At 38.5% G+C, this 14,113-nt stretch overlaps 1 protein-coding gene across 2 annotated transcripts in view; it reads left to right on the top strand.

The window, feature by feature from the left end:
* The window catches only part of CHSY3 (chondroitin sulfate synthase 3), a 457,717-nt gene that overhangs the window by 171,936 nt on the left and 271,668 nt on the right, over positions 1-14,113 (top strand). For both annotated transcript variants that reach the window (XR_011699970.1, XR_011699971.1), the window contains exon 4: positions 11,320-11,398. The gene's annotated coding sequence lies outside the window, so the exon portion shown is untranslated. The remainder of the gene's footprint in view (positions 1-11,319; positions 11,399-14,113) is intronic.

Raw genomic sequence — 14,113 nt, 5'->3', positions numbered from 1 at the left:
GCATGCAGGGTTGGGTCTGTGGCTTCCAGTGCTTCCTATCACATGCCATTTCAACCTTCACCTGACGCTACAGGGCTTTGCGATGTGGGTGAACCCTTCGAGCCTGCACAGTGGATTGTTTAGGTGAGGCACAGCGTGCACAGAACTGGCCCCACTCATTACTCCTAAGGTTCATCTGCCAGGGCCTAGTGAGCTCGGACAGTGATAGCAAAGTCCCAAGGATGTAGGTTTAGTTAGATTATTCTTCTTTAGATGGACGGCCTTACAGGGCTGAGAGAGCTCCATCTGCCCAGGTTTGGAGTTAGTGTTGTCCTTCTCCCTAGAATGGTTGCCAGGGAGCTAGCGAGCCCATCTTGCCTGTGGACACTCTTTGTCTGATTCTTCAGTTAAAACCTGTCTGGCATGGGCGACCCTACCAGAAGCACATACCACCACCAGCATAGCACACAACCTCATGAGGACACTCAAGCTTCTGGCCAGCAACAAGAGGGTATCCATGGAAATACCTCAGGCTACAAGCTGGGTCTTATAACACCCTGTAAGGCATGGGAATGCCTCTGTCTTCACACCAGTGACTCCCCTCGGGGCGGCATTAGCACCTTCACACTCAGTCTGAGGGGTCATATCCACTAATGGGCCATGAGGGACTGGCACAATAGGCAGTTGCAATGACCTAGACCATCAAAGATTCCAAAAAACTCCCATGACTCACACAGTTAATTCAGCCATTATGAAACTCCCTGCCCTGAGGCAGGTACTGGGCATTTCCAACTGAACCTAAGCAGGTATAATCTTGGGGGTTTGGGACTTTTGGTACCATTTCTCGGACAAAACCACCATAAATGCAGCATATTTAGGAACAGAACATTTACAAATTCCTCAGTGATATTATTTCTAGGGTTGTTTTTCCTTATAATATAAGTTATCTTGATCAAATTCAATGCCTGACAGGGTCTAGGCTTGTGCTTGGGTAGAGAAATCTGAAATTATGCAGGAAAACTAGATACCTTCTGCACTAGTTCTTCAGAGGCGGTACTAAATTATACAAACAGTTACATTGAAATCTTCCAGGAAGATCTAAAGAAAAAATTTTTATGCATCATGACTACCAGTGATAGGGCAAATCTCATTCAGTACTAGTAAGTGCAAAGTAGTATATTTAGGAATAAACTAACCTTATCTGCAGTTCATAAGGTACTCTAATTACTTTCTACCTCTAAGGAAGGATCCATGGGTCCATTATGAACCATTCTCTAAGGACCAGTGCAGAGCTGTTTAAAAGGATGAAGAGAGCTTTCTTGGAAAAGAAGAGAAAAATTATTTGAAAGATAATGTGATATGCACCTATAGTTTCTACAAGCTTAAGACAAAATCTTCAGTCATCAGGCTGCAGAGGGACCAAGTACTGAAGTTTGGAATAACACCCAGGCAAAGTAGTTGGAGGACAGCTTTCACAAGTATCAAGTGTCTGGATGCATCTAATTTTCCGACTGTTGAAGTGTCTCCGTTAAAGCCATACACTTTCAGACTTTTTCCTAAAAGTAATGATGGTCAGTAACAGGTTTGTGAGTTTCTATTCACAACATCTCTAAAACTATTTTACCTCACATACCAAAGTAAGAAATTCAATTTTATCTTCTCAATCAAGATAAGGTGAGGTGCCATATCATCAGGTCATATCTTCACCTCTAGCAAGGTGAATGGTCTGCACATTACTGTTGACGTCTTCCGTTGGGATCTGATGACATCCATCGTGCCACTTCACCCTCAGGATCTCTCTGTCAGGTCCCTTGACTTTACTCTTTTTTATGGCAAAACCAGCTCTGAGGAGAATCTGGATATCTTCTTTTCTTTCTCAAAAGCTTCCTCTTTTGTGTCCCCAATACAATGATGTCATCAACATATTGTAGGTGTTCTGGAGCCTCACTCTTCTCTAGTAGCCTGGATCAATCCATGGCAAGTGACGGGACTGTGTTACCATCCCAGTGGAAGCTGGTTCCAGGTGTACCGCACGCCCCTCCAGATGAAAGTGAATGGCAGTCTGCACTCTGCTGCCAGGGGAATGGAGAAGAACACATCTGTAATATCAGTGGTGGCATGCCACTTCACTGCCTTGGACTCCAGTTCATTCTGGAGCTCCAGCATGCCTGGCACAGCAGCACTCAGTGGTGGGGTAACCTCATTCAAGCCACAATAGTCCACAGTCAATCTCCATCCTCCGTCAGACTTACGTAAAGTGCAGATGGGGCTGTTGAAGGGTGAGTGGGTCTTGCTGACCCCCCCCCTTGGATCTCTAGCTTTTGGATCATCTTATGGATGGGGATCACAGCATCACGGTTCTTTCAGTATTGTTGTTGATGCACAGTTGTGGTGGCAATTGGCACTTACTGGTCCTTGCATCGCAACAATCAATCCCAAAATAGAAAGATCTTCTGAGAGGCCAGGCAGGGTAGATAATTGTTTGAATTTCTCTGTAGCCACTGTAGCCCCACACTGGGTGCCAAAAAGGACTGTGGTAGGTTCACCTTGGTTGAACACCAGGTGGCCACGCAGCTGCTCTATCACTCCCCTTCCCAGCCAGACAGGGGAGAAAGTAAGGTGGAAAGGAATAAAAACCCAATGCAAATTGTGGGTTGCGATAAGGCAGTTTATGTCTATGCGAAAAGAAAAAAAATGAAAGCAGTGTGCACACACAAAGAGGAAGCTAGCAGCTAATCTCTACTTCCCATAAGCAGTGATGATTGGCCACTCCAGCATGTATAATGGTTTTCAGCAGGCAGCCATTACGAGACAATGGATGCCTCCATTCCTGCTCCTTGCCTCAGCTTTTATATTTCAGTTGACATCATGATATGGAATTTCCCCTTGGTCAGTGAGGGTCAGCTGGCCTACCTGTGTCCCCTCCCACAATCTCACCCTCAATTGAAGAAGGAATGTTACAGTCCTGTGCTCAGCAGTAGCCAAAACATGGGTGTGTTATCAACACTCCTCTAGTCACCAATGCAGAGCATGGCACTGTGAGGGTTACTATGGGAAAATAAATTCCAGCTCAGCCAGACCCACTACATTCACCTGGGAGGGAGAGATACACTTTCACTCTTCATTCTGTCAAGAATGAGGTAAGGGACTAGAATTACACTTGTGAACTTCTCCTCTTTTCTGCAGAAGAAAAAGGAAAGACAATAAATTTAGAAAGCACAAAACAAACCAGTATGTAAATCATATATAAAGAAGAGTATATGAGGAAAATGTTTATTGTTACTGTAGCAGATTCTTAGAATGACGAAAAAATGAGATTTTAGAAATTTTTATTTGGAAGAGCATTTCTCTCTATGGCTTCCAAGTTGTTAGTTTACAAATTCCTTTCCTAAAATGACACATTTATTTCTAAAGTGACTTTGATGCGGAATGTTATCTGGTTAAGGATTTTTTCTGCATTACGGCAGAGTACTTAATTTAAGGTAATTGCATCTTTTGATGTACTGTGATTTTGCATAATTTTATTAGTCACAGAGTAAACCCATGGAATTAAATAAAAGAGAACCTCTGAGTACATCTGACTGCTAATATTGTCTGTGGGAGTTATTGGTCTTCTAAATATAATACCATGCCTGCAATGTTCTGCAGTACAGATCTGTAGTAAAATTGTATGGATACAGCAAATGAAGAGTTGATCCACTTCAATGCAGATGTTAAAATAGTAATTAAAGGGGCAATCCTTTTGATCTGCTCATCTGAAAAAAAAAAATAAAGGCTGTGTGGCCACACTAAAGTCCTTAACACAACATCTAAGTGATTGTTCTGCAAAGAAAATGGTGAAATGGCTCTTCAAATCCAGAAGACTCTACAGAGAGAAGGATTTTTTTAAAGTTCTTCAAAGTATGGGTCTGCTTGAATAATATCTAGAAGGATGTAACTTCTTAGTAAGTTAGAGCAAGAGTGCAATGAAAATAAATAAAGCAGTTGTAGTTAACCATGTCCTTGGTGTCCCCTCTGACATTTTCATATTTCATTCTTATTTTTCAAAAAACAGTCCTAAGAAATGAAAAATCAATTTATAATAAATAGTCTTTGCCATACGTAAAGGACAGAAAAATCCCCAAACACTGCTACTAAACCCCTTAACACTCTGAAATTCTTTTAAATGTGTTTTCATGGCAAAACAGTCAATTTCTGTTTCATTGTTTTTCTTTTTACCCCAAAGTCATGCACATATATGGATACCACTGGGAGCAAAATTATGTCCCCTTGGCAACTGTCATTTTTCTCTGCAATGGAAAGTCACACTTGGTTAGCATATATATATTTATTACTTCTTGATGCCATTTATGTGTTTGAGGCATTTGCATTGGGAGATTCTACATGAGCTCACCCTGAGAATTTTAAAGGCAGTGCTTACTTAAAATAAATGATGAGCTGAGGGTATATATTCAGTACATATTTTTGAGTCTCTAATACTTTAGAAATCCAGATTCTATATTCTGTTATGTCCTGTAATGAGCTGCATCCCATAGAAAACAACTTGGTGCCCATTTGACAATAGTGCAATGAAACAGGCTCTTTTCTTGTCTCCATCCCTGTGGCTTTGCAGCTGGATGCTAATATACCCAGGCAGACAGGGCAATCACTTTCAAGAATTTTAGCAACTAGAGCAAGCAGTGCAACTTCAGACTTTTAAAAAGGAGATTGTTTTCTATACAAGAAATCAGGTAATTTTCTACACCTGCAGTTACACTTGGATGTATTTGCAGTCTAATAAGAGACACGCTGAAATGTATCAAGCTGGTAATAATGCAAAATTCCCTGAAGCAATGTGGTTAGTGTTACATATGAATATATAAAATTGAACTGTAAAAAAAAGTTAGGAAGATGCCATCTCTACAGCTGAAAGTCTTTAGTTGTAGAAAAGGACAGATTCTGTAGATCTAATCTTAACATTGATTTAGATAACAAAATTAAACACAGTTGATGCGTGCAGTTTCATAAATCTTTAGGTGTCCAAGTGTAGTAGCAGTTCCCTTCTGTAATTTTGCCAAATTTATGTAAAATATGTACCAATGCAGTATATAACCTTTGGCTGATTTCCTAGTGAAAATCTTGGGTCTTTGAAGTAAATTCTTGTAAATTCTTACACCTGGGAAAAACAGCTATTGTTTTGAGCCCCTACAGTCATGCCTGAGACAATTCATTGTGAGTTTCATGGTATGTGTTGGGTTTTCTTACTTTAGCTGTCATTCATGAATTTGTGAATATGAGAGTCTTATCAATGAATTAGTAAGAATTCAGATTTTCAGCCAACAAAGAGAAGCACAAATATATATGTAATGCTGAGTTTGACAGTCCTACCTTCTAATGCTGCGTCAGTAATTTTTCTTTAGCAACTATCTGTTCTCAGTGAAATTTTTAAGAAACTGTTCCAGTGAAATGAGAAAAGTGAATGTGTGTGAAGAGGTGGTTTTCTTTTCTTATCTTTCTTAGTACAGTATGTTGCACCATTTTTATTTCTGTTTCCTCCTAAACCGCATGTTCAGTGTTCCATAAACCTGTTATTAGAGCAAGATCTTGTTGTAATATTAAGCTCACATTTGGTAAACATAGATGTGTAAAGAGATGCAGTCTTTCTTATATAGCAAATAACCTTGGTAACTCTGACATTTCCTTCTTTTTCATATTTTTATCTCATAAAGCTTTATGAATTATAGCTTCCATACCATAATACAGGAAAGTAAATTCTCATTTTGCCCAGTGGAGCTGCTCACACACCAAGACCAAGTATTTTGTTATATTTAACGAAGAACTATCACAGTGTGGTTTCTAGATGAAATAAAAGGATAGCTGCAGTGTATTACAGTTCTGGTGTCTTCACCAATTAAGCATATTATCCAAAACAATACAATATTGACTTTCTCCTTACTGCTATAGTAAATTTTTTCCTTATTTGCATATGCTGTAGTTAAACAGACTCAAATAGGTATTTGCTAGACACATTTTACCTTCCCATTCATATACCTCAAAGCAGGTAGGGTAAATTGCCATTTTTGTTTTGAAGGTGATGTATACTGTTTGAAAGCATGCTGTGAAAAATTTCCCAGTAATTTTCCCAAGTTCCATCAAGTATTTTAAAAATAAAGTGTTGAGGCATGTTAAAATTAACACATTGCAGCTTGCCAACTACAGGAACTGCTATGGAAAATCCCTGTATTATCAAAATCCAGGTCAGAATGGTTATATAATCTCAAAAAGGAATACCACAGTGACCCAAATCTAACAGCTTAGTAGCAACATAATACCCTGAATGTTAAGACATCTTGGATTTTAAGGAGAATTAGAATATTTCTACCAATCCTATGTATTTTTCCAATTTCATACTGGAGAACAATAAAATAGCAAGAGGATATGCAGTAAGTAGTGACAGCAACTGAAAGAAGACCTTTTGTCTCAGGAGTCTGACCAGTATCAGAAAGGGAAATAAGTTAATCTTCTTTTATTACAATCAGAGTGCTCTATTTAGAATGAAAAAATTATTAAATGTGATAACCAATGACAGCTTCAAGCATCTTTGTTGGTACACCTGTACATTTGTTACTCTTTGAAAAACAGAGTATTACATCTGAGAATTATACCAAATCTTCACATGGATATCTCAGGGAAGCTAGAAGATATAATAAATTACATTGTGGGCTTTTATTTTTTTTGGCAAAGCATAGGCAAAATCTGACAACTGTGTTGTAGTGATATGGAAACACAGCAGGGAACACGTTTCAATTTCTCTTTTATCACACAAAATACCCAATGCCAAAACATGATATGGCTTACTGTGCACTTGTGACTGCTTGTGAGAAAGGTGGACAAAGCACCCTGCCTCATCAAGTATTTGTGACCAGTAATCTCACTTGCAGCCTCTGCTCCTCCTTTCTACTCTGTACTGAATGAACAAAAAGTCAGAGACCACACACTGCTTATTTTGAACAAGCAGAGAGGACTGATCACATATGGGTTGCATTCTGCTGTGCTATGGCCCTGCTGTTCTTCCACATGGGCATCAGCCCTTTTGATCACCTATTGTTCTTTTCTTATATTTGATGGAGTACAACAGTGTTATATGTTTTTGTGATATAAAGTTAACAGATAAAATAAGGACAGAAAGTACTAAGATTTGAAGCATCGTATTTTGTATTTCAAAAGCTGCTAGAAAATTCAAAATGTCGAGAATGTTAGCAAATACTTTGTTTTTTCATCCCTTGTACTAAAATGAGTCATGTGGGGAAGAAACCTATTTAGTTGTTATCTCCAATAAAGCTAGATTTCACTAAAGGTAGCTGCATAGAATTTAATTCCAAACGTCTTAATTTTAAGTTGAAGGAAGTACTTAAGCAGCTGTTGGAAGACTAATCTTGCTACAGGGCTTACCTGAGTGTCTGTATACACATTCAATGCTCTGCTATGAAAGCAAAATTTCTGAGAGCTACATGCCATTTAAATAAGCTGTCAGGAACACTTCCAAGCAAAGTAGTCCATTATTTCCTGTTAGATATTACAGCAAGTGATGCAAAGGAGCTCTGTGTTAATAGACACACCAAAAGAGACTGAAGATATCGTGATTACAGGAAAAGCAAACTGTTTTTATTTTATATATTTTTAGTTTACAGGACATGAGACAGACACTTGGCAGTTTTGGTTTTGGCCTTGTTTGATTCTGTGGCTCACAAACAGCAAATAAATCTTTCATACAAGAGGATGGTATTCAGCTGTAGAAGTGGCACACTCTCCTCTGTGTGGACTTTAAGAGCTGAGTAATCCAGACTTGTATGGTATGTATCACTACTAACTTGTCATAGCACCAAGCAGAGAACACATCTCTCATGTTAATGCATTGAAATAGAACTATAATAGTGTCTTGATAAATACAGAAAAAGTGAATCTGTGGATGACACTATATCATTAGGCTATAGTTCTAGGTTAGAGAAGTCACACAGTGACATTTTTTAAGCTTCACTCTGGTGTTACCTGTCTCAAACAGCATCTATCTTTGGCCTAACAAAATTAATTAAAAAAAGGTGCCAATTTCTGTATTGACTGACATTAGCATACACCAAGCTCTGAAGTCAAAAGCAAAGTCTAACCAAGTTTTGCAAAGCTACCCAAAATGTTTATACAGAAGACTAAGGAAATTTTTAGATAAAAGATCAGATCACACGTCTTGAAACTGAACACAAGTTAAAAAAAAAAGATAATAAAATAATCAAGCCATGTTAAATGAAAATAATATAGAAGTTTAGGTCCTTTAGGTCAAGTTGGTGACTATGGAGATTACAATTCTTCTATTCTCAGTAACTAGTAAAATTCAGTATGAAATTTCTTCTATTTACATAAAAGGAGTTGCTAAACATGTCTCTGTGTGTAGATGAATGGGACAGTCATGGTGAGGCATAATTGAGGCAAATAATGCTTTTTAATTGGCAGATATGATCATTATCTTTTTCATAAATTTTGATTTGGTTTCTGCTGTTTAGGTTTTTTGTTTTATTTCATTTCCCTCTGAAACCTCTGCTACCTTTTCAGCAATGATGATATTGAAACCAAGAGGGATGCAGAGATCAAGATATGTTAATCGTTCTACCAGATTATATTATGTACATATATAACAAAAAAATAATAAGTGTGTGCGTATCTGTCTATCTATCTATCTATCTATCTATCTATCTATCTATCTATCTATCTATCTAAAAATGGAAGTGTTCTTTTGCTTCTTTACTAGCCAATGTCTCATACATAAAAATGTGATTAAGTATTTATTGGATATGTAAAATAAGTTAGTGGGTAGTTTAATGGTTGTAGTCATAGTTACAAAAGATATTTTAATGGCATCCCTGAACTGTCCTAAAAGGCAATAAATAGGCTATGGCTTGTTTTTAATTTAAATATTATTAATTTAAAATATGAATTTTCTACCAGTTGTTCTGTTTTCCCTGGGGTCCCTAGGTAACACATTTAAAATTATCCTTTGGCCATTTCCAATGAAAACAAATACAATTTGATAAAAATTGATAAGGAATTGAGATTTGGGCAATATCATGAAAATAAGGTAAGTGATTTAACATTTCCTTAGAGAAGTGAAAAAACAGATATATTTTCCTTAAAACAAAGGAGAAGGAAATCCACTGTTCATAAGAGGCATGATACATCTGCACTGACAGCAAAATTTCCATCAACATACAGACCAACAGTAAAATGAAGAATTTGTCTTCTTTCTCAAGTTTTTTTTTTCCCTCAGGTACAATCAAAATGGAATACTAATCCAGGCCACATTCCAACCCAACATGTAACCAGCAGATGCAACAACATACAAATCCTAAACCCCTTCTAGGATGAAGTGTTTGATTTAATTTCAAGCAACAACTATCCTCTACAGAATGCAAAATCGTGCAAAGTTTAGTCAATTGTATTTTATACATCTTTGAGGATTAAAATCTTAAATAACAGATCAGCATAATAACAAGTCACTGTTAACTTTCAGCCACAATATATTATCTGTGAGACCATAATTAAAATCCATGACACCTGCAGAAATTTCCAGCAAAGTGGTCAATATCCTCCCTCTACCTGGAGCACATCTCTAGATGGATTTGGCATTTTCAAGGCCAAAACATTGATTTTCCAATTTGATCCAATCTTTGAAATGAAGTAACTTACTTTTGCAAGAGAAATTAGATGTCATTCTACCCTTAAGAAACTGATTTTCATGTATTTGTATTTGTACACATTTTGCACAAATGTGCATTGTTCATGCATGTCAATGGTTATATGTGAAAAAATGTGTGAAGATAATTCCTGTGATTCTCTCTACATTATAGTTTTCTTAGAAAAATTTGCAATAGAAATGTGTCTTCATGATTACTAATTCTTTTATATATATTTCTGATTCTAGAATGAATTGAGTTGGTAATTAAGAAATGTTTCTGATCATTTTTACTATGCTTTTTAATTATTTGGATTTTTTAAATTGTCCTGGTTTAAAGGAAACCAGTGTCCACCAAGACTAGAAAAGGGGACTTCTTCTCAATAACTACTTCACTCCTTATTAAATTTAAAAGGCCTTTAATTAGAAAATGTATAGAAAAAGGATAACTGTTCTTAACTACCATATATATAGAGAGATATAGATATAGGTATATAATTATAAACAGACCAGGTCAAGCCGCTCCCCACCGTACCAAAACCACCTCAGGACAGTAGTTTCTTCCTGGTGCAATTATATTTATAGACAGCAGGTGGCAGTGTTGCACATCAGCTAGCCGCAAGTCTTTTCCCAGCGAGGCAGAGACAAAACGCAGGGGAAAAAAGGTGCCGGCCTTATAACTTATGTGGGGACATGATGGAACTTTTTCTGGGGGGAAGAGCAGGCTCTCTCCTTGTCCTTTGTTCAATGAAGGAAATGCTGGAAGCTGGGTGGTGGTGGTGGTTATCAGCAATCCCAGTGCAGCTGTAGTTGGTCCCTGAGGAAAAAAAGGTCTGCAGTGTATCCAGAAAACAGCCACAACCCTCCTCTCCCTCTCTCTCTGAAGCTCAGGGTGCTCATAGTTGGAGGGGGAAGGAGGAGGAGCAGAGCCAGAAGGAGCTCTCACCAGCTCAGCAAATGATGGCTTCCGGTCACAGTGGGTACCCAAAATGAAATGAAGGCCACTACACAGGAAAAAACCTTTCCCTCTTTCTCACCTCCCTCTACCATTATGTTGGAATCCAGAATCATCAACCACACCTTTTTTCTTGGTCCTGGCCCTTCAGCTCCCAAAACCTCTGTGTAGGGAGAGAAGAATTCCCTAAGGACCCCTCCCCCCACCAAACTTTTTTGTTGTTTTGAACCTTTAACAAATGTACAAGATAAACTGACTAATGATTCTCCATGTATAAGATCTTTGTCTGTGTATGCCAACTAGGGACAAATATGCTTAATCCCTGAAATTTGTTAAAGTAGAGTTTGGACCCTAGTTTCTGAGGCAGAGTCAGTTTATTTCAGCTTGAGCTTGGTGCCTCCAAAGAGAGACCCTGAACAAAGAAATGTCTGGGGCTTAATATCCTTACAGCCTATTCACTTGATCTTCATGCTCTCTATATGCACTCTGCGTATGCCTCTTGAACCAATGGTGATTAATGGTCTATGGTCCTCTAATCATTGAAAGAATACCTCGTTGTATTCTTTCTCCATGTCCACATGAGCAGGTCATTAGTTCTTATTTTTCAGCTTGGATTAGACTTGGGGCCCTCCAGGGTCTCAGTCCTTCTCTGAATATAACCAGTCTTTCTCTATTTACTCTGCAGCTCAGCCACTCATGCTAACAGAGTTCATTTGAAGTTCACCTATGTCAAGCTTTGAGGAGAGGCCCACTCATGCTAAGCTGTAAGTAAGCAAATGTCAATTAAACTTAAACCTACACAATTTATTTCTAGTATTCTGTAAGGAAACTTAACCCCAAGCAATCTCATTTTATGTACTACAATATGAAGTCCATTTTGTTTAATTAGAATTCCTATTATTAAATATTTTATTATGTGGTTGTACAACAACAATGTGTTGAAAGTTAGGATTTAACTGAGGCTCAGGATCCTAGACAAGATTTTTTTTTGTTTCTCTCTTAACTTCATTCTTATTTAGAAATATGTATGAGAAGCTTATTGTCTTAGAATACAGCAAACTGATCCACCTGAAAAGTCACCCCTGTTTTGGTTTTGGTTTTTTTCTTTTTTTAAGGCTTGATATTCTCTTTATTGATCTGTATGACTGCGTGTTCACATAAAAATTATTGATAGCCCTTCAGAGGCATGACTGAAGTGCTAAGGAGGAACAAGCAGTGATGCTTCTTGTGGCATTTAGTGAGAGCAAAGCCAAGATACCCACCTTGCATTTTTTGTGATTTGAAGTGGATGGAAATCCTTGAGTGATGGGATCTGGCCTCTGGGGGTGCTTGCAGGATGGTAGCTGCTACACTGCTGGTGGAGGTGGACACTACATGTCCAAATATAGTGCAAATCCAGCTTTCTCCATCAGCCTCCCTGCCTCATACTTGCCACCACTCCACCCCTTTTTGTTTGCAGGGATAGCCTATGCTGGGAGCCAGTGAGTTGATTAGGTTTGTGTGAGTGGAAACTGCCAAGCTGCAGTTGGAGAAGAGGGCTTGAGCAGGATGTGGGAGACTGCAGGGCTGGTACTACCTCTTCTCTTTACTTTTGTGTGTTTGTGTGGGTTGTAGCATATTGGTCTATAAGCTCATCCAGGCTAGGAGAAGGACAATAGGAGCAATTTGGTTTGGGAAATGTGGATTAGAAGTGGCAAAAAGTGTCTTTTGCACCACTAGTAACTACTCTTTGAGTTAACCCAGCTTGTAGCTTGCAGTAAAAGTCATACAATGCGCAACATATGTGCTTTTGGACACAGGCTGAAGATGAAGATGTATTGGAGAAAAACAAAAATAAAAGTAAACTATAACTTCTCCCATCTTTCCCAGTTTGGTGCAACTCTTTTTCTTCTCCCTAATTCATATTTCTCCTAAGGGAATTGTGCCATGGTAGGTGTTTGCAAAGAACAGGCCTCTTGAAAACCACAGGGCAGTTCAGTGGCTGAGTTGAGCCTTGTCCTCGTTAATGTTTCTGTGTGATCAAGGAATAGAATTATAAATTCAGAATTGTCTGAGGTAAGGGGCAGGGATGATTTTTTTTTTGCCAAGGGATGATTTTAATAAAATAGAAATAGAAATACTAGATTTTATTAAAAGAGTAGTTGCATTTCTTGCAGCCTAACGCTTGAAAAGAAAAACTAGCTTAACTGTCTCAAAAGCTCTTTACAAAAGGAATTACACAAATTTATAAGAGTAAATAGGTGAGAGAGAGAAGCCAGGCTCCTTCTGGTGGTACAACATTTTCCCAAGGCCACCACACTGGAATGCGCTATGGTCTCAGAAAGGGTCATTAAGCCTTGGCCTTGATGAAGAGCAGCTGGGCTCAGTTCCTCTTGAATTCATCAGAAACCCTGTCTGCTCCCAGGAAATTGTCCTGACTAATAAGCTCCTCTTTTTTAATGAATGACCTGGGAAACACATTTTTCTTGCCTTGTGTAACAAGTGGACCAACATTTTTACCAAACTTTCAAGGAAAGTTACTGACCGAAATTGCAGGCAGGATGGAAAGTTAATATGAATAAAGACAATTCCATTTCAAACCTATAAAGAGCGGTCCAAAGTGAGACCCTTTGAGGTCTCCTATACCACAGTGGTCTGTGACCAGCAATATCCCTCTGAGTGGGATGCTTTTCAGAGTCAGAGAACTCTCAAGTTTGTGATACTTAGAGGACCGATGTCAAATGCTGACAGTGGAGCCTGGGCTGATCTCTTCACTCCTCAAGGCTAAACCCTTTGCCTTTTGAGAATATGCAAAGGCATCTGACATGAGTATGTCATTGAGATCAGGGCAAATTTTTCACAGGTAGATACCCAGTACATACCCATTAGGTCTGTGTGCATGTCAGTGTGAATGTGCTGCAGAAAATGCACTATGAGTGTTAGATTCGAAAGTTCATTCTGTGAGTTACTGTTGTGCATATGGTAAGTTCAACTAATGCTAAGTTTAAATGCTGTTAGGACCTTTAGACCTAAAGCATTGTGATCGAGTTTGGGGCTAAGTTTGGCAAGATGGTCCATTCTGAACCTTGTAACTCCTTGGAAGGGTCTCTCTGGTTCCTTTTTATCTGTACCCATTCCCATTCTTACCCTTTTTCCACCCCCAGCTTTCACATAAATAATTTAGGTTGATTTTAGTTTTAGATTGCTTGATTTTAGATTTTCTCTGTGTGCTTTAACTACCTAGTAAGTAGTAGAGCGAACCTTGCCAATGAACTTGGTCACACTTTCACTTTTATATTAAAATTGCTCTGGCTGATGCCTTTGCCGGTGTGTCTTGGGTTGACCTGGCAAAACGCCAACTGTTCAAGACAGAGTGAAAAGGGTTCCTCCTCCCCCCAACCAGCTAAGGGGAAAAGAAGAGGGAGAGAGGAAAAAAACTTCTGAAGCAGGTTTATGCTGAAACTAACTACATGTATTTATACAGAAAAGACAAAAGTAAG

The sequence above is a fragment of the Pithys albifrons genome, chromosome Z (assembly GCF_047495875.1).
Source record: "Pithys albifrons albifrons isolate INPA30051 chromosome Z, PitAlb_v1, whole genome shotgun sequence".
Lineage (NCBI taxonomy): Eukaryota > Metazoa > Chordata > Aves > Passeriformes > Thamnophilidae > Pithys > Pithys albifrons.
The sequence above is the reverse complement of the archived record's forward strand: the minus strand, read 5'-3'. Positions and strand labels throughout refer to the sequence as shown.